This window comes from Pseudochaenichthys georgianus, chromosome 19, assembly GCF_902827115.2.
Source record: "Pseudochaenichthys georgianus chromosome 19, fPseGeo1.2, whole genome shotgun sequence".
Classification (NCBI taxonomy): Eukaryota; Metazoa; Chordata; class Actinopteri; order Perciformes; family Channichthyidae; genus Pseudochaenichthys; species Pseudochaenichthys georgianus.
This window is the reverse complement of record NC_047521.1, coordinates 20,463,656-20,485,621: the sequence shown is the minus strand read 5'-3', so window position 1 is coordinate 20,485,621 and position 21,966 is coordinate 20,463,656. Positions and strand designations below refer to the sequence as shown.

At 42.0% G+C, this 21,966-nt stretch overlaps 1 protein-coding gene and 1 long non-coding RNA gene across 2 annotated transcripts in view; both read right to left on the bottom strand.

The window, feature by feature from the left end:
* The window catches only part of LOC117464596 (double C2-like domain-containing protein alpha), a 66,644-nt gene that overhangs the window by 27,424 nt on the left and 17,254 nt on the right, over positions 1 to 21,966 (bottom strand).
* LOC117464323 (uncharacterized) lies at positions 7,866 to 13,605 on the bottom strand. Its single transcript, XR_004554072.2, has 3 exons — positions 13,593 to 13,605; positions 11,810 to 11,869; positions 7,866 to 8,045 (listed from the first exon to the last, which is right to left on the bottom strand). It is a non-coding gene; the product is annotated as an uncharacterized lncRNA (long non-coding RNA).

Here is a 21,966-nt window from a genome sequence, read left to right as displayed (position 1 = left end):
TCCTCGTTGGGGGAGCTTGAGTGGGAGCTGTGGCGGCTGGTGTGTGGAACACTGATTGCCGAGCGCACGTGGCTCCGTTCGGATGCTTGGCTTAGATCCAACTGCTGAAATGTGGATGGCGGGTAGCCGATGTTGAAGAGATCTTCGTCTGACTCTGGTGAGTTGATCAGCAGTTCGGGATCCATGGTAAGTTGAATGTTCTGGTGGTAGCGTGTAGCTTGTTTGAACCGTGACGACGCGCGGCGTGAGTCACGGTCTGGCTGTCAGTCTTGAAAGGATGGAGACAAGCAGTGGCCGGAAGTGTTGCCGGATATAAATAGGGTGGCCGTGGTTCGAGGCAGAGTTTTAGGCGTGGCCATGCTCCTGAACCTATGTTAACAATTTAACCTCATTTACCGCCGCAGATGGACCAAAATCGCGGGGTCCGCTCGCTCAGTGAAACAATAACAACGAAACATGGAGGAACAAAAGTCTGCGTTTTAATCGCGCGTGTGTGTGTATATGTGTGTGTGGTTAAAACACATCAGCCTGCGGTCGCTCTTTAGTCTTTAGCCTTACTAATGATTATTTCTGAAGGTATACACAGTGAAGGCGGCACGCTCGTCTTCTCAGAGGCTGAGTTAATCCTCCCGCTGCCTCCTGGTGCTGCAGAGATTTCATGAAGTGAAGGAGGTTTTCCTTTTATAAAACAGCTGTGGGCAGCAGACACTGTGAGTGTCACGGACATTAATTCATAGATCAAGGCAGACTGGTGCACACACTCTCCTGTTTTGCCAATCCGGTGCTTAAACAAATATAGCTCTACACCCCTGGCCGAAATGTCCTTAAAATGAAGTCCGAGTTCGACATTTGAATTCATGTCCTGCCAACACTGGCAGGACAGAAGGCGACACGCCCGTTCTAAGCCGTGTCCCTCACTCCTCACATCCCAAGCTGCATCCCCAACAAGTGTATTATGTTGTTACATCGTTTCAGATGTGATGTTTCAGTTGTGCTCTTGATACGCCATTAAAACAGTAAAACACGTTCAGTTTCCTTTTGCTTTTTTTGTGTCTCCTGTTCACCAAAACATACCCATCTGTGATGGAAAAGAAAGTAATCCAAAAGTAATCCTAAAAGTAATCTGATTACGTTACTTTTTTAAGACACGTAACTGTAACTGTATTCTGATTACTGTCAGAGCCATGTAATCAGTAATCAGTAACTGATTACATTTACAAAGTAACTCTCCCAACCCTGACGACAAGCTGACACGTAATAACGGCTCCGTGCCAGCTGATTCTGCACCAAAGTACTCATTTCCTTATGTGTTTCCTCGCGTATCTGTCTCTCTCTCCACAAACTCTCACATGAATGTGTTCTTTTGATGCGGCATGCATTAGCAGTCCTTTATCAGTCTGTAATGTGTGTTTCCAGTCGCAAAAACCTTTGACAGTAAAAGCCGCATCAGATGAAGACGTATTGACTTTAAACTGTCTCCATGGGAAACAAAAGGCTGCGTCTGCTTTTACGAATCTTCACTAGCAGGAACCACGCCACAACAATGTGATGTTGGTAAGTGTATTGAAGTAACATGTGAATGATGTGAGGGGGGTGAAGGGATGATGGGAGGACGAGCTGTGGTCCGGGCAGTGAGAGACTCGGAGTGGGGCTTCCGTCTCCGGCATGATCTGCGTGGGCTGATTACGGCCCCCAGACGGTACCTGGAATTAAAATGTTAGTATATACAGTATATGAATATAAATGTTGACGGGCAGAGGATGTTGGGATGAAGGGATGTAGGGATGAGGGATGTAGGGGTGAGGGATGTAGGGATGAGGGATGAGGGATGTAGGGATGAGGGATGTAGGGATGTTGAGGGGAGGGAGGGAAGAAGGGATGGATGGATGTATCGCTCGGTGTGAGTCAGAAGGGGAACTGTATGGGTAGAAGCGAGAGGGAGGGTGGGTTGAGAGGATGGAGGGAAGCAGTGGCCGGAAGTTTTGCCGGATATAAATAGGGGTGGCCGTGGTTCGAGGCGGAGTTTTAGGCGTGGCCATGCTCCTGAACCTATGTTAACAATTTAACCTCATTTCACTAGCAGGAACCACGCCACAACAAAGTGATGTTTGTAAGTTTATTGAAGTAACATGTGAATGATGTGAGGGGGGTGAAGAGATGATCTGGGAGGACGAGCTGTGGTCCGTGCAGTGGGAGACTCAGAGTGGGGGTTCCGTCTCCGGCATGATCTGCGTGGGCTGATTACGGGCCCCCAAAAGAGTCGGATTAAATGGAACTGAGTTGAGCGTGTGCCCGTCTGAGATTGTTGAGATTGTTACGGATGTAAGTGTGGTAAGCTTGGGATGACCAGCGGCCCAGGACCTGGATGATTTGGTCGGAAAGTGCCTAGTCTCGCTGCTGTGGACGCTGCACCGATGCGGAAGGAATGGCTCGAATAGTGTTCTGAGCGTATCCCCGAAATAAGCAAGACTTTGTGGAAGTGTTTCTGGAACCAGAAACGTGTGGCCATTTTCCCTGTTTCGGTGAGAAAGAGTGGGTGTTGAGGCGTTGCATTTGCAGCGTACCTTGCGCTGAGGTATTTGGTTAGTGGCTCGTATGGGCTGAGATACGAGTTCAGGCGGAAGATGTGGATGGGGAAAGAAATACCCAGCTGATCTGTTTTACACCTTCTGAGTGTGAATATGGTAAAGAAAACAAAAGAGAAAAAGGTCAGTAACAACAGTTAAAGTAACAACACCTTGAATAATTATCTCTTTTAATAATGTTCTATCAGTAATCACTCAACTACTGTCTTTCCAACAAACGGATTGACTCACTATCATCACAATGAAACACGTTCCAGAAGAATGGCATGCAAAGCTGCCTGCCTGCCTGCCTGCCTGCCTGCCTGCCTGCCTGCCTGCCTGCCTGCCTGCCTGCCTGCCTGCCTGCCTGCCTGCCTGCCTTCCTTCGACTCTCCCTGAACTGCCTGATCTTTTAATGTTCAATGTTAACCATTTGAGCAGATAGCATTAAGTAGAAAAGATCGCCGATGCTAATGTGGCGTTAGCCTACCTCCCGCCCCCTTAGACACCTGGTGGAGGAGGCGATAGGCTACTCTTCAAATGTTTCACAAAATACATTTGGGTTTACTTCATGTTAAGGCTAATACAAATGACAAGGCTAAGTAATGTGATGCTAACTAACGTGCTCGCTACTAGCTATGTAGCTAACTTGACTATGTTCCATGCAAAACATGTATATTACCTGATATGTTTGGTCCAACGACTCCTGGTCCTTTCATCAGACGGGAAGCGATAGAACGAGCAGTGGTATGATCACTTTTGTGATTCCAACCTGGTACAAAGCACACAGGCATCTTGTAAAAGTGAATTTATTGGAGCAATCTCTTATATTTATTGGAGGGAATAAATCAGTTATGAGATCTTCTTCTTCTTCTTTGCTTTAATTGCGAGTTGCAACCAGTCTTGGAGCATTATGACATCACTTACGCGACCCAGAATGGGATTTGGGATTTGTAGTCTTTCTAGTTGCATATTTTTCATAGTCTTATATCTCAACAGTCTTACGACAAACTGTGACTTCTTTTACATGGAAATGATTGTTTAAGATTGACAAACATCATATGTGTCATTCGTTGGCACAATTCAAACGGGATCAAAAGATACGTTTTCTCTCTCCATTGAATTCAATGTATAATTTTTCGCTTCCGGGGTCCCATGAACCGGAAGTAGATGGGCGTGACTTCGCCTCTCTATACAAGCCGGGTGAAGCTACAAAAAAAAAAAAGCATAGTAACAGGCAGTATTCAACTTGTATTAGCCACAAACTAATAATAAAGTCTAACAAGACACAGATTGAATTTATCACGTATTTAAATTTGAGAGCAGTATCAAGTTATCTTATAATGTTAATGATACATGTTACACTTCAATTAGGTTACTTAAACATTACTACACAACTAAGCTAGGTTAACAGTAGGCTAACAGTTAGCTAGCTGCTGTAGGCCTATGTTTTCTAATGTTAATCTATCAAAACACACAGTCAATAGCGTTAATGTTAGCTATTAATCTACCTGTTTAAGTATAATATAATACACCCAAGGCTATGAATGAGATACTTACTTAAAACGGAGAGCCGTGGAGAACGTTCACCAGGGTTGCCAACTTTGGGTACCTGGCTGGAGTGAGATTCTGGATATCATGGGTTTAATTACACATATGAGCACTAAATGACTGCTATCGTGTCAGCAGCGGGACCTTAGCATATATAGGATATAGGATATATATACAATATATACAAATACAGAAATTGGACACAGACTATAAAGGGCACAACGTATCATTCACTAATGAAAGTCAAACACATGTTTGTTTCCACTGTTTTATTGTGTGCCTGTCGCGTTAAGCAATTAATTGACTTATCGTACGATAAATAAAAATGAACTCGATAAATTGCCATTTACATGAAGATGTGACTAGCAGTTGAAAGGATGTACTTCAATTATTATATTATCATTATGTCAGTGGTCTAAAATGGTCATACAACGGTGCCGACAATATTATCGTTTATCGCAATAATTTCCTGGAAAATGTATCCAACAAAATTAATTATCGTGAGCCTATACATGAAACACACACACAAACAAATCTACAGACTTACTCCAAACTGCCAAACATATTAATTAACACACTCTATTTTGGCCTAGTAGAACAATAAGCAGCCAGACTTTTACTTTTTTATCATTTCTACTGGATCTTAGATCTGCGCTTGCGCAATACGGGTCGGCAGTTGCCAGAGAGTATTTTTGTTGGGTAATCTATGGTAGGGCTAACCCATACAGATGGGGCTCAAGTCAGTATTTGCATGAAATGCCACGCGTGAGGTTTAGATTATTTCCCTGTCTCAATCCCAAATGAACTGTATGAAATAAAAAGGCACATTTGTCTTGTAGTAAATAAAAAGGGCGAACCTGGAGCCAATCCTGCAATTTCCCCACAGGTGAAAGAGTTGACATGCTGAAAACCCAACTCCTGCAGGGGGGTCTGGGGGGAGTCTCCCCCAGGAGATTTTTGAAATACTAACATAAAATACACATTCTGGTACTCTCTTGAGAAGACAAATAAATAAATCTATTACTACACGACATATTTAAAAAAATTAATGCCATTTAGTTTTGTGTTACTTTGTTCTGAAAGCTGAACCTGCTGCTCCTCACAGAGAGAAGAGGGAAGAGGCTGTGAATTACTTTACATTGTGGATAAGGGTGGATAGCCCCCATTGTTCTGTGTGTCAAAAAGAAAGACAGCCCACACACCTATCAATCATCACACCGTGGGGTCTTATTTCATTACGTGTTGATTTCTATCAACACGTAATGTTGTATAGAGATGTACTACAGCAAAACTATTCTCTGTCGGGACTTCCGGCAACAACATGCCGTTATCTGATTCTGATTGGCCAGAAGACATTATCAAATATGTTCTATTGAGAAGACGATCACTTCGTGACAAAAGTTTTTCAAAACCGTTTCTAGTCTTCGGTATTCTTGTTTTTGGCGTGAGAATAGTTTGGGCAGCGTGAGAGCGTGAGATTGAGAGTGAAAGCGTGGTGTCCCACGTATAGACTGTATATATAAAGGTCACACGCCAGATGCGTGAGAGTTGGGCACCCTGCATGTCACTCTTACTATATTCTTAGTGACTTCTTCATTAATGGATGATTCAGAAAGAAGCATTATCTTGAAGGCACATTGAAAGTACTTCATAGGCCCTTTTTATAATAATACAATTGCTTATTAAGTAGCCTACCTTTCTAAATTCAAGGCAAAGTAAAGGCAACACACCCGGGAAGCAAATACAACAGAGAATCAAACAGTAAGGCAAGAGGACAAATAATAACTGTAACAGTCTTTTTTGTGAAGGCCTATGCGTCATTTTTTGTCATTTTAATGTTAAAAACGAAGAAGACGGTATATTTAACCGTAGGGATATAACAGTTTATACCACCCGGTGGGCACGTGAGTGGCGCAAATCCAGCCACACCTCAACACCTCATGCTAGGTCTGACCGAGGCTAACATGCTAAATGCCAACATGTCTCATGGTGGATGGATTCGGCCTTCTCTGAATAACTGTTACCTTCAGTGAGGTGTGTGAGGGCTTTCTTCTGTTTGTGACAATGCCGCTACTGGGAGTGGACGGCATAAATAATGCTTTGAAAATGAACGACAACAGAAGATAAACCTGGAGCAGATTGCTGCAGGACAACGTGAGGCTCAAAACCCCCTGAATGACGTTCAGACCGGTGTGAGAACAACAACAACAACAACACCACCACAACAACAACAACAACAACAACACACTCTTCTGCAGGGAAACACACTTTGTTGAGGTGTGTTAATGACACATTTGCTTAACATTATTCGATATGCTAATCAATACATTGGAGATTATCTTCTGTTGGCTGTCTTAGGGTTTAAAAAGTGACTGTACTTTAACTAGAGTGAAGTGTCTTTAATGAAAACAGTAGGCCTGCTTGTAATTGGGTGACATATTCAAGTACTCTGGATAAAAGTACAGTTTCACATTTAAGGAAATATTCGTATTGACTTTTCTTGTATTGACTGTACTTTGGTACAGAGCCAGGCTGGCTGTGTCCTCTGTTTCAGTGCTTTTGGCAAAGTTAACAGCTGCTGGCTGTATCCATCTTAAAGTTAATTCAGTTTATTTCCCACAATGTCATGCCTATTCCCTCTAAGGTTTAATATGTGAGAAATGATAACCAACACAGCACTGAGTGAAAAAGCTCAGCATCCCTTCAAGAGGTGTCACTAAAATGCTCAGGATATTTTTAAGCCAGCTGGAAGGAGCATGGCAACATCTCTATTCACATTTGCTTTCCACCCACCACCCACAGCTCTGAGAGCGTATGTTCCCACACGCTCTCAGACACAACAAAGCATCTGGGAAAAATGTCCCAAAGGGCAAAGATGCGATCACGCATCCAAAATTAAACAAGGTGATGCGTGAGGGCTGTGTGCGCGTAGGTTCGGTGGATGTAAAGAAGGAGGGAGAGTTGAATTCGTGACGGGAAAGGAGATTGTTGTTTGCCTGAAGAGTGGGGGCATGCTGAGCTTCATGTGTGTGTGATGGGAGGTTGTTATGGGTTTTTCCAAGAATCAACTTTAAAACCAGAACTCTCAGGAGATCACCCAGTGAAGAAGAGGGCGATTTTTAAACCTCATTTGACCACTTGCTGTCAGCGAGCATCATTCAGACCAGGGACCCTCCTGCCCTCTCCAAACACAGCCACACACACAGTATTGCTTTTCTTTCATCAGTGAGTTATGAAACTCAGAAGGGCCTCTGAGACACAAACACAAGCTCCCTCCTCAGTGATACAGAACGCCCATACTCTAGATCATGTCACTGCCTTTCAATCAATGGTGATGGCTGTCAGTAAACACAAACTGTTACCATTATCTCAGTTCGATATCGGCCATTATCTCATAAATATTTCACAACGGCTTGCGCTTGTGTGAGAGCTGCCCTCGTTTGTCACTATTACCTTGTACGGGGTTAACATCCAGCCATCACTCATGGGAGCGACAAAACGTGATTCATGGGGTCAATATGAGCGGCCAGAAAAGCCAAACACAGGTAACAAGATGGAGAGGGAGATTGGCTGCTGGTAGGTCATTTGGAAATTGTTCTGGAATGAGAGTCATGAAATGTCAATCCATCATGTACATTCATTATTAATCGCACAGGAAGCAACATGTCTCCATCTTGTCTAATCCAATACACCCTGGCATGCAGTTTAGTGGTTCGATATGGTCCATACGTTTAACGTAGGGGTCTGAGAAGCCGTTGACGTCCATGGCTGCCAGGTGGGCGCAGCGCTTGACGCCGACACACAACCCGCCACGAGCCCTCTCCTTGGCCTCACCCTTCACATCGCCATCACTGGAGGGGGGGAAGTACTGCAGGCAGAGCAGACAAACGGGCCTCTCTCCTCTAGACTTCTCATCTGCTCAGTCTCCCACTGTAGAGATAAAGAGGGGAGACAAGAGTGTTTTTAAAAAGAGGTTTGCGAGCTGCTTTTGTTGCTGCTATTAGTGGCTAAAGGTTCAGAGCTGAAAGCAAGCCTTGACCTGCTGATGAAACGGGCAACAATATCAAGTTGTTCTAGCTTCGGTCCCTCATTATTTTTTTCTAGATTAAATGACTTGTTATAATGTAAAAGGGGTCACTTGAATCAGTGAATTATGTGGTTTACTGACTTCCAGGTCATTTGTATTTGTTTTACTGCCTACTTTACTGGTTTACTCTCATCAGCTTTGATTTGTGTTTCAGTGGAAAAACTCGTATCTAAAAACTCTATTCTATTGTGAAATATGAAGCATTCAACAGTTAAACAATAACAATCTCCAAGATCTCTCTTTCCGCTGATGATCACTGGGTCATCCAGTTTGTAATAATGCAATGTATTGGCATTCTTCAGTCAGCCAAATGATTGTTGTGTTACCCTCTGGGTTTTTCTTTTGTGAACTTTTTTACTTTGTCATTTATTCTTAAGTATATTGTTTGTTGCATTGTTGCATTGTTGAAGGCAGCCTGGGATTCAGGATTTCCATTGCAAACATCTAAGCTGTAGCTATTGTGCACATGACAGTACAACCTCTGAATTTGAATTTAAATTCAGTGAAAAATAGCCTTTGAAATGATTGCTTTGAAAAGCGAGATATTTCCCTCAGGTTTAGGTAAAAAGATCAATATAGCTTAAGGTCGAGTGAATACTACACTTGTGGACTCAAACACAACTTCAAATGAATGCTAATGTGGCTCTGTGTCCGTTAGATGTGTAGATAACCATAGCTGGTTGCAAACACGCTTCAAATATCAACTGAATAATATGTCAGTTTGTGTTTACTGAGGCCAAAAAAAATGAATGTCTGCAGGTTTAAAGCTGCAGTCAGTAAACAAACCCTGGCAGTACAGTACAGTTCATCCTGCGTCAGTGCAACAGAAATAAAAGTAAGCGTATGTAACTTTTGCTGAACAGCTACAGGTGACCGGATAAAAGCTTCAACGCAGTGTAATAGTAAATGTCTAGAAGATCGTAAAACACCCACAATGTCTTTAGGAGACCCAAAACAAATAGATTAAAGTTTATGTTTATTTTATTTAGTCCATAAATGAACATGCAAGGCTGTAACAGCACCCCTGAGTGCATTGAACTGAGAAGGGTGAGTTGTATTGTTTGACTTTATGGATTAATTTATTTAGAAGGTGGGAAGTACAATATGTTCTTCTCTATTGAGTTAAACAGTCTTGCTTCAAAATGTATAAGTGTCCTTTGCTGTAATGTAGACCATCTAATTTCCTTCTAGCGAACTAAGAATGCATGATAACATCGTCACTTCATCAGTATTGGCAGATAAAGGCTTTATAATGAAATCTCAGCATCCAAAAAAACGTGTCCTCTGATATGACAGGCTGATTATATTTTGCAGAAAGACATTTACTTTTTTTTGGCAGTAGAAAGAATAATATGTGAATTCCGCTACAGAGGAGACTAGATGTCCTCTGCAATTGAGTGGTAAACAGTAGGTGTCTGCAACAGTATCGGTTTCGAAATTGTCACAACGAGCTGGAAAATTACATCACGTTGACACAAATCCAATAACTTACATCCCTGAAGCAAACAACAAAAGATCAGGTAGGTTTCATCTGACATTTGAGTTAATCTGCCACACAGCTAATATCTATTCGCCCTGTCTGGGACCCAATATGTTGCTCCTGGAGTATTTTCCACGGACAACATCAAACTGTTACCAAAGAATTTGACAACAAGCGGAACAACAGAGTAGATTCAAAGTGACAGATGGAAGAGAGGAAGCATCATCAAAGGGTGGAAAAGAGAAGACGATGTTCTCACAGCACCGTGACGCACACTCATGGCCGACAGCACCAACACATGTGTGGTATTTATAGGATTAGCCGTTTTCATCTCGGCAGGTGCATCTTATTCGGGTTATCTTTTCTGATTCTCCACAGAAAAGGCTCCGTTTTATTGCCTATAATATAAAATGGGTTCCATCTCTTAATATCTATTTTATCTTTTTTTATCCATTTCCATCTCTCATTAAGTCTTATCTTGAGGCGAGAGGTGGACACAGGCAGGACGATCAATATTCCAAACGCTCCTTCATGCTCCTCCCTCTTATTGTCTCCACAGCTTTCTCTTTTAACTTAATCTCTTTCCTATTTTCCCCCTTCTCTCCCTTGTCCCTATTTTACTTTGGGACTCATCATTACTGCCAACAGCCAGTTCGCCATCTGCCGTGACAGAGTAGACTACTTTAAAACTCGCAATTAGTGAGGATGCAGCAGGTATCTGCTGATAGAACCGCTCAGACCTTCACAGATCGATGAGGAGCAACTCATTAGGGAGGTCGAAAAAAAACAGGCATCAATGTGAAGCCAGCCACACACAGCGACAGACGAATGGGACAGAGATAAATACGTGGGTGGATCTGCAAGGGAGGGAACTGGCAAGACGATCACATGAAACAACCTTGAATGTGATGAGTAACACACACGCAGCTGCTTGACTCCAGTTATCTTAATGAAGGGAAAGGACTACACTTCTTGTACTCCATATGTGATGAGAAGGCTCTCAAATCAGCTGTGCGTCTACAAAAATAATACATTAGGTTATTTCTTAACATATTGGCTTGCTAGTTATAGAATCAGACCTGTGTGTGCAAGTTGTTCTTGGCTTACATCAGCAAAAGAATATAATTCATTTCATAGGCAATAAAAAAACACACCCAAAGTATACTCAGGGTTTTTGCTGCTACAGCCCATTAAATGGCCGTTATTAGTCGTTATGATTACATTATAATACGAAGCGAACTGCACCCTCATGCAGTAAAATGGTTGCAGTTTAAAATGTAGTTAATGTTGTTTAATTAAACAAAACAGCTTGGTTAGGTTCAGGACAACATTAGAGTTTGGATTAAGAGGGCGTATTATGCTTTTGGGGGGGTTTTCCCCTTTCCTCTAGGGTTCTTTTGTTGCATGTAAATGGTCTGCAAAGGCTAAAATCCCAACGTCCCCTCCAGAAGGGGTTTCCTCTCCCACACACCCCCCCCCCCCTGCCTGAAACACCTCCAATTGGACTCCTTTGTTAACTTCTGTAACATAATGATATCACTACATCACACTTGTGATGTCCAACACATTGTACATGATAGGCTAAGGGGGCAGGACATCTCTAAGAGGTTGACCAATCACAACAGAGATGGCCAGCTAACCAATCAGAGCAGACTGGGCTCTGGTTTCAGACAGAGGGTGAAAAGAACATTAAAGCATTTACACAGGTCACAGTAGAGACACTAAATACAGATATGAACCTGAGAATGAACATGATGGGGCCCTGTAGTATAAGTTACACAATAAAAACGAGTCAACAAACAATGTTCTTTGTTCGGTTTATCTGTCCATCCACCCCGGCACGCTCGAAGCTGACTTTTTGCCATTGATGCTATTTCGCCTGACTTCCCTTTTTTATTCCATCATAAATATTATGGCCAATACAGATGGCTGCCATTTTGAACCTCCCTGCATAGAATACGAATAGAATAGATGATAACAACAACTGAGCCAATTAGGAAGTAGAGGAAGGCCTTTACAAACCCAACTCTGTCGTCCTGATGACAAGTGACATCGCCCATTTAAAAGCTGATAACACTAGAAGCTCGCAATGTTTTCATGCAAAAATAACAGGAGTCGTGTGGTCACCTCTCTCAGGTAGCAGGAGATTCCTCTAAGGGCCGTGCTCATCGCTGTCGGTGAAGGCAGCTGGAGGCAAAGAGTAGAAGAGATGAATAATTAGGAGGGTATGAATGACAGAAAAGCTGTACAAGCAGGTTAGAGCAGCTAAGGTTAAACGGCAATAGACGAATGGGGTCGAAGGTGAAGCCACTCTGAAAATGACAGGCCCGACACAGTGTCTGGTTCGCAGGATGACGGGGGCTTCAGCGTTTGATCGCAGAGTGGCCACCGGCCTCAGAGGACCAATCTATTACCAGCAGCCCTCAGAGCACAAAAACACAGCAGCCTCCCGTCCCTTTAACAAACACATGCCCCCTTCTCTCAGCCACTTTTATGTTCTAATCTATTTGTTTCTCACCTCTCTTACTTGCTCTCTCTCACCATTGACGCTCCACCATGCAACCCCCCCATCTCCTCTAGCCTTTATTCCCCCACTCTCTCCATGTACCCTTTTCCAACAAATAATCCGGCTGACATTTAGCCTGCACAAAAAGCTGTCTGTGAGCTATGAGAACAGACAGGAAACTGTCCTCTGTTTACCTGAGATTTGTTTTTAGATATTGTATTTTTATTCGCACTGATGTCGGCTGACATTGGCTCAATACACAATATACTGTATGGCTAAACGTCTATGTCAGCTCCACTGTTGCTGTGTGTCTCCTTTAGCTCAGATCAAGTGATACGTTTATGCTACTCATCATACAAAGATTGTCTTAGTGAACAGGAAGTCTCTTTGATGTCTGACATTGTAAAGCCGTCATGAACAAACGGTACACAAAGAAATGTATGAACCTGACTACTTTGTTCACTATTTTGTATGTACAGGTTTTTAATGTTAGAAAACCAGCTAAAAACATGCAATTTCCAGGTGCTATCAGTCAAATGTGCCTTTCTTTTTTTGTTTGTTGAATCAGGTTGGATGCTTAGTTTCAATTTTGGCTGGTAACCGAGTCTTTTTAAATCCGTTATTTATCGCTCTTTCAAACTATCTCACCACAGTATGTGATTGTTTAAGACTTAACAAAGATCTTGTTGAGTTTTTGTTTGTTTCCGTCAAGTATATTGATGTTTCTTTACATGGAGCTGTTGGCTTTGAGGAGATGTTGCAGGTCAATACAATATATGAATTGTCCATATCCCTGTCGATTAACCCCTCGGTGCTTGGGCAGCCACCTACTGCTGAGTCAATGCTGATTGCACCCTTCTCACTAAAGCCAGATGTTAGTGGGTGTAAGTGGGTGTTTTTGTCCGGTGGGAAAGGGGCGCATCCCAGCAACACAACTCCTTCTTCCAAGGAAGCTGTTATAGAGCATATAAGCAACAAAGGTTTTTTAAGGTTGAGGAATAATATAATCAACAATCATATCTAGATGTTATGCTGAAGTTTCTGCGCATTTCATTCCAAGTAGCTGCATATTATGCAACTGTGTGGGCCTATTAGTGTGTTTTTCCAATTTTAATTTGTACGGATGCTTTCCATTTCATATATTCTGACACTCAGGAGTGTGTTTTACCATGCATCTAAAAATATTGACATTTTAGTGTTGCATCCCTGTTGGCACGTAAACAATTTCCTGCCTTCCCTCCTCCTGTCAACGTTTTCACTTTAAAAGATGAGGCTGTGAGTCACACAGGAAGCCCTAATAGTTTGAATATTACGGTGCCAGAAAGGCATTTATCTCCCTCAACACACTACACATCCCGCTTTCCTCCCTTTTTATTCCTTCTGCCCCCTCTCTGCTCTTCTCACAGGAGGTGGATGCCTCCAGACAGATGTTAAAGTGTTTGGTCCTGGTCCAGCTTTCACGCGACGCAGGGCCACCCGCGACTCGCCGATGAACTCATTATGTGTCAGCCTTGTCTTCGTCGCACACCGACACCCTGGGAGTGAGAGACAGGAGAGGGAGACAGGAGGGGGGGGGGGTTTCATAATTAAACAGGGAGAGATGGGGAGAAGAGGAAAACATGAATACGAGAAGCTAATTATAGGACAGAGAGCTTGACAGATGTGTGAGGAACGGGTGGTGGAGTTAGTTAAACAACATTGCAAATTATGACTCATTTAATTATTCTTAATGCTGTGGCAACATTATAATGAGAAAGGAAATGGTGACATGAACCTGACCTGAATTTAAGAAGATTCCTATGCATAAATCCAGCATCTCTATATGCACACTTGTTCAAGTAATTACATATCCCCCCCCCCGTGGGGATTAGATAGTGCATCATGCAAAGTTAGGTCAATCCGTATTTATGCGACTGGAAACGTTCACACCTGCCATTATGTCACCCAGAAATGAGAAGCGGTGAGGAGTGAAGGAAAGGAAGTGAGGCTGTATGTGAAATCAAAGCCAGCAAGTGAGGGATGAAGTGATGTGGGTGAGGAAGAGAGATACAAATGGAAGACTGTGTTTAAATCTGTATGTGTATGTGTGTGAGATGGGACTCATTTATGCATGCAAATGTAAATGTCTATGGGCAAAAGTGAAAATCGGTATTCTACGGGATAACTGACTTCCAGAATGATGGCTTTTCCGTTGCTGTGTGTGAATGTGAATGAAAGACAAGCAATGGGAAGAAGCAAACTAAACATGCAATCTGTCAGAGAAGTCCACATGTGAACCTGACGCCTCTTCGCTCTTGGAATTATTCAATTTCTAAGTCAAATTCATGACCACAGAAAATAAACAAAAACACGTAGCAATCACCTGCTGCCTTCAGGTTGCCGTAATAAAACGCGGTGGTAATGCAGAATTGAAGAAGGTGCAAGAGTTCAGTTGCCTGGGGACGCTGGTATGATGCACAGGATCTGGAAGCTTATGAGGGTCACAGAATCAAATGGCAAAAAGGAGGAAAGGAAAAGACAGGAAACGGGAGGATGAATCAGAGCTGAGAGGTGAAGATGGTGTGTCAGATGTACGAGCGAAGGACGGCTGTGATGAAGAGGGCTTGAGGACGAAGAGTGGCGAGTGAGAGTACGATAGGTCAAAGAGTCAAGAGTCGTTATGATGTGAGACGGCATGTGTTTACTGTTGCTACATTTCCTACTGCATCAAAAATACCTCATGTTGTTAAAGCAGGTCGATAATAGAATCAACACACCGTCCTCTTCACAATAGCTACTCCAAAAGTAAAAGGCTAGAGGGAAAGCTAACGACTGGGCCTTGCAACTCTGATTGTGGGTGACTCTGCTGTAAGAGATGTAAAAGGTGTAGTAGGGCTGTGCAATTAATCGTATTTTAATCGCGATTACGATTATGGCTTGCGACAATTATAAAAACAGCATAATTGACCAAATACGATTATTTTGCTGGGTGCTTTCGCCCCTCCCTAAAGCCCACTCGGCCACGTAAGAGTGACATGTGTTGTTAGTGTTCAGCGCGAGCGAAGATGTCAGAACAAGAGCAGCAACTCGTTAAAAAGAAGGGTAAAACTATTTCCACTATTTGCAAGTACTTTGCCATTACATTTCACATCGCTAAAGATATGTGCCCAATTAGCACTGTTAGCAACCAGGGCTTTAAGCAACTTGTCAACACGTTGGACAAGCGTTACGCGATGCCGTCTCGGTATTATTCAGCAGGTCTGCGCTGCCTGCACTATATGACAAATACCGTGGGGAAGTTGAGAGAGATGTGGCTTCAGCTGACTACTTTGCTACCACAACGGACCTATGGTCTAGCCCAGGGGTGCCCAACCAGTCGATCGCGAGATGTGTCTAAAAATAGAACAACAATTATTCTGTTTTATCGTAATGTCCTGTAACATAATCTTCCTGTGCCAGAATAATGCACTTGAACGCATCAAAGCTTTGTGATTGGCCGGCGTCACCCCATGTGTCGGCTGAGGGTGAGGGTCTTCAGTACAGGTGGCAATATTGTCACCTGTCTGCGCTCATCTCTGAAACCAGACCATGTAAACAGGCTGTTGTTTCTTGCAAAAATCTTTAAGAGATGAGATGAGCAGCCCTACCAGCATTTGCCATGGTGGCCAAAACATTTTTATTTGGTCTTAAATTGTAGTTCAACATTTATTTCCTGTTACTTCTGGACCATGACGGTTGGCCAGCTTTCAACGTTTTAACTGAGTGGAATATGTGAATATGTTTTACCAAAATGTTGGCTATATGTTAAGGAGTTTTCAGTAGGTTGTGACAGTGCACTGCAACATATTTGATTTAATTTATTTTGGTCTAATTATTTTTATTTATCATATTAATAATGTCTGTTTAGTATGGTTTTGGAAGTGCGCTCCAACATATTTGTTGATCTTGTTTATTGGTAAAATATTATTTGTTTTAAAGTTCAATAAATGGTCAATGACTAATCGTCAAAATAATCGTGATATCAATTATTGACCCAAATAATCGTGATTATGATTTTTTGCCATAATCGCACAGCCCTACTGTGTAGTAAGAACAACACCAAAGTACTCTGTTTTCCCAAGGATGTGGTCTCTGACTTGGCTGAGAAGATCCTGCATATTGGGGCTGAACATCTGACTGTGAAGAATGTGGTTCTGCACATTGGAACAATGATGTTGTGAAACAAGAGTCAGAAGTGCTGAAAGAAGACTTTCATCAGTGGCCCTCTACCGCCAGTCAGAAGAGGAGTGGAGAGATTCAGCAGATTGTTTGCACTGAACACCTGGCTTTCAACTGTCTGTACTGACCATTCTATTCATTTTATTGACAATTTTAACTTTTTCTGGGACCGCAGACATCTTTTCAAGGCAAATGGAGTTTGCCTGAACAAGTCAGGAGTGAAATTGTTTATCTCTAACATATTCAACTGCCTGCGTCATCAATCTGTTCCCTCTGCCAAGGACGAGCGGCAAGAGGAATCAAAACAGGAGAAAGACAACACATCGCGCAGAAAACCCTGAAGAATTATCACTGCACCGCCTGAGGAATGTTCTGATTATGGGAGACCTATGAGACACATGGAGGAGTCTCCACCACCCGTCACCCCCCCCCCCCCTGTCAACGCCTTTGAGGATACTCCGTTCCTGGAGTTCAAAGACCAAACTAAGGCGATACGCAGGGCTGGCACCATGTCCTTTACCCCCGCTCCTCAACGACGCCCACCAAAATCACCGCGGAGCACCATCTCCTCCATCTCCTCCATCTTCATCACCGCGCCTACGTCAACCACCTCCCCACCCTGGCAGCATGTCCTCTACCCCCGCACCATCTCCCCCGTCTCCATCACCGTGCCTACGTCAACCACCTCCCCTCCCTTCAAGAAAGCATCTGCAGTCTCCGAAGCCTATAAGGATGTGTGTGTACAAAACACAACAAACTCTCACTGATATGTGTGGGGTCCAGGCTCAAGGGCGTATGGCACTCTCAACTCTTTCCAGGACATGCCGGGGCCCTGCCTGCCAGTAGCTTTGCCGATATCTGTGTTGATAGGTAATAGATTAAGAGCGGTGAATCATCTTCGAAACAGGAAGCGCCCAAACGTTTGTGTGAGTTTATCTAATTTAGCAGTGATTCCATGTCAGCCACAGCTTGTTACAAAAAACATGACTGATAGTGTGTTTACAAACTTAAACTAGCTTTATTAAATGTCAGGTCTTTGGCAGGAAAAACATTTTTAATCAATGATTTTATCACTGAGCACAATCTCGATTTTATGTTTTTAACAGAAACTTGGATTGAACAAAATAACAGTGCAGCTGTTCTTATCGAATCAACCCCTCCCAACTTTAGTTTTATGAGTCAGGAAAGAATGCATAAGAAAGGGGGTGGAGTTGCTATTCTGTTCAATGATTCCCTTCAATGCAGGAAGACATCGTATGGAAACTTTGATTCTTTTGAATATGTGGCCCTTCAGCTGAAATGCTCCTCTCGAGCTCTGTTCCTAAATATCTATAGACCACCCAAATACTGTGCAAGCTTTTTTGATGACTTACTGAACTGCTGTCTATAGTGTGTATTGACTTTGACCGTCTAGTCATTGGTGATTTTAACATCCATGTTGACAACCCCCAGGACAGAGGGGCTAAAGAACTGTTTTGTGTTCTTGATAGCTATGGACTGACTCAGCATGTGACGGAGCCCACGCACAATAAGGGGCACACTCTGGACTTAATTATCTCAAAGGGTCTGAATATCTCTAAGGTTGTGGTGACTGATGTTGCGCTCTCTGACCATTCCTGTGTTTTCTTTGAGAGCTCTATTTCTGTTCACACAAATGTTCAAAAAGAGGTAACCACAAAGCGATATTTAACTGAAAATACTGGGAAATGTTTACTCAGAATTTTTCTTCCACACTTGCCCCTGCTAACACCTCAGTAAATGAGCTATTAGATCATTTTAATTAAAAAATGTAAAAATGTTATAGATGCCATTGCTCCAACTAAGGTAAAGGAAGTGACTGGGAAGAAAATATCTCCATGGAGAAAGGCCATGACCGTGAAAACAGAAAAAAGAGAATGTCGAAAAGCTGAACGCAGGTGGCGAAAAACAAATCTCCAGGTTCACTTTGACATTTATAAAGAGAGACATGACCTTTATAATTTGGAATTGAAAAACGCACGACAATCGTTCTTCTCTGACATCATTACCAAAAACAACGCACGTGCCTTGTTTGCTACCGTCGACAGACTAACTAACCCCCCAGTGTCAGTAGCCTCTGAATTTCTATCCACCAGGGCGTGCAATGATTTTGCCTCCTTTTTCACTGACAACATTCAGAAAATCAGACAAGCAGTCAGTGCCTCTGCATCAGGAACAGCAAATGTGTTGTCTCTGTGTCCACTTAACATCAATTCAGACATCATGACACAATTCCATCAGATTAATAATAAAAACCTAGAGGACATTATACAACTTCTGAAATCCTCCTCCTGCTGCCTTGATATTATTCCAACAGGATTTTTCAAAGATGTTTTTTGTTGCATGGCCTCAGAACTACTTCATATAGTAAACAAATCTCTTCACTCAGGTATTTTTCCACAGGCCCTGAAAACTGCAGTCATTAAACCGCTCTTAAAAAAGAATAATCTAGATGCTTCAGTAATGAACAATTACAGGCCCATATCAAACCTCCCATTTCTAGGTAAAATCATTGAAAAAGTTGTTTTTCAACAGTTGAGTAATTTCTTGCATTTAAATAACTGTTTAGATGTGTTCCAGTCAGGCTTTCGTCCAAACCACAGCACTGAGACTGCTCGTGTAAAGGTCTTTAATGACATCCACTTAAACATAGACAGTGGCAGAACTTCAGTGTTAGTATTATTAGATCTCAGTGCTGCGTTTGACACTGTTGACCACAGCATATTACTAGACCGACTGGAAAACTGGGTGGGACTTTCGGAAACAGTTCTAAATTGGTTTGAATCCTACTTAAAGGATAGAAACAACTTTGTTTCTATAGGTAAATACAAATCCGAGTTGACAAATATGACATGTGGGGTTCCTCAAGGCTCCATCTTGGGGCCTCTTCTCTTTAACATCTACATGCTACCACTGGCTCAGATAATGAAGAACAACAAAATAAGTTACCATAGCTATACAGATGACACAAATGTACGTAACAATTTCACCAGGAGACTATGCTCCAATTCAAACACTGAGTAAGTGCATTGAACAAATCAATGACTGGATGTGTCAGAACTTTCTCCAATTAAACAAAGATAAAACTGAGGTAATGGTTTTTGGAGCCAAGGCAGAACATATAAAAGTTAGCGCTGAGCTTCAGTCTGCAATGTTCAAACCAACAGATAAAGCCAGAAATCTAGGTGTAGTCATGGACTCTGACCTGAGTTTCAACAGTCACATTAAAACAGTTACTAAATCAGCCTACTATCACCTAAAGAATATATCTAGGATTAAAAGACTAATGTCACAGCAGGATTTGGAAAAACTTGTCCATGCCTTTATCTTCAGTAGACTCGACTACTGCAATGGTGTCTTCACAGGTCTCACATAATACTATTAGAAAGCTGCAGCTGATTCAGAACGCTGCTGCTCGAGTCCTCACTAACTAAGAAAGTGGATCACATCACTCCAGTTCTGAAGTCTTTACACTGGCTTCCTGTGTGTCAAAGAATAGATTTCAAAATATTGCTGCTGGTTTATAAAGCACTGAATGGTTTAGGCCCAAAATACATTACTGACCTCCTGCTAAATTATGAACCATCCAGATCTCTCAGGTCTTCAGGGACTGGTTAGCTTTCTGTCCCCAGAGTCAGAACTAAACATGGTAAAGCAGCGTTCAGTTATTATGCTCCAATTATCTGGAACAAACTCCCAGAAACCTGCAGGTCCGCTGCAACTCTGACTACTTTTAAATCCAGGCTGAAGACTTTTCTTTGTTCGTCGTTGCTGTTTAATTGAACTATTCATATCTTAAACTGCACTGTAACTTTTATCCATGTACTTTTATTTAATTTTTAATTGAACTATTCATATTTTAGACTGCACAGTAACTTTTATCCATGTATTTTTCCTTTTAATGTTTATTTTATTAGCTTTTCTTTTTTAATGCTTAAAGGTGGGGTAGGTAATGTTGAGAAACCGGCTCGAGATGGCTAAACGGATTGGTTGTACTTTTTACAGTATTACGGCTTCTACAGATGACATTTTTTTATGGATTTTTTGTCAAAGCACTTCAGATATTCATTGCTATCGGGATGTTAAGAGCATTCCATGGAATATAACAAAAAGTGTATCTCGAGCCGGTTTCAGAAACTTACCTACCCCACCTTTAATGTCTTTAATTTTTTGTAAAGCACTTTGAATTGCCTTGCGTTGAAAAGTGCTATATAAATAAACTTGCCTTGCCTTGCCTTGCCTTAAATGTCCATCTTAAACGTTCAACTAAAGATTGTATACTTTAAAAATGTAAATGCTTATGGTGAGACCAACTTTAGCCTGAATAGCTCAAAAGTATTACTTTTCAAGGCAAATTTATGAGATAATAAAACTGAATATTGACTTAATTTCTAATAACTGTGACCTTTTGTCTCGTAGTTTTGTAAATAAGACGATAAATACAATACATTACTATTTCATAGATATTTTTAAGTATGTTTATTTGTATCATTCTTAACTTGTTTATATATTTTCTTCTCTTCACTTGACAGGAGCAAACTTCCATAGCCTCTGATTCTTATTTTAAGTTATTTGGCCTACAGATGAATAATAATTACAATTTTTGTGAAACTGTATTCTTAATCAAATGTTATTTATATAGCCACATATCAGGAAGTAACACAGGGGGCTTTACAATCTTGCAGCACTTTGTGGTTGGAAGCAGACTCCATAACGGAGCTGCGTTTTTTCCACTTTAGAAAAAGAACTAGAAAATAGTTTTGCCCTTTTTCAAACAGAGCCATATCCTGTGGTTGCATTGAGTCCTGGTCGAATAAAGCAGCTGTTGGTAGAGACATTGAACAACTACCCTTTTCTGTGATGGATTTCTCTCTAGTGTAAGTGTGGAAGGAAACCCTGCTGGTTAAGTCCGTAGAGACACACTGGAAGAAAGCCATAGATTTTCACTTTTACACTGTGCTTAGTAAAGCGCAACAAAATAGAGGTAAAATTGCAAGGATATCTACAGTAGATGTGTTAAGAGTTGGTTTAATCCTTAGAAATGTTCCCCCGTTTAATTATATCTATTACATTATCCAGTTTTATTACTACAACTTGTCACTTTGTAGACAGTTTCAGTGCATTGCAATCTGCGATGTCAACATGTGTTCATGACTCGGTAGGTTAAACTTCCTGTCTGCAGATCTTTCAACGCCTCTGCTGAATTAACAGTGTCAAAGGATGGTAGCAAGGCCGGCTTCGCTAATTTCCCCCGAGAGATGAACCGTCGGTCCTATTTAAATCCCACTCTCACATAACGCTTTGGCAAAGTTTTAGTCACAGGCAGAGACAATTCGCAGCTTTCGTCACCTCTGGAGGGGGTCAATGAAATTAAAACACCCTGTGGTGCTTTCTCTGACCTCAATCTGTCACTCCAACTTGGGAAGACGGAAAGGAAGGGAGACAGATGTAAAGGAAAGACAAAGAGAGAAGGATGCTTCAGAAGAAGTGAGGGGAGATCTTTCCTGATCCTAGTGGACAGGAGAGATGTGGGCACTAAAGGAAGGAAGGTGACGTGACAGAC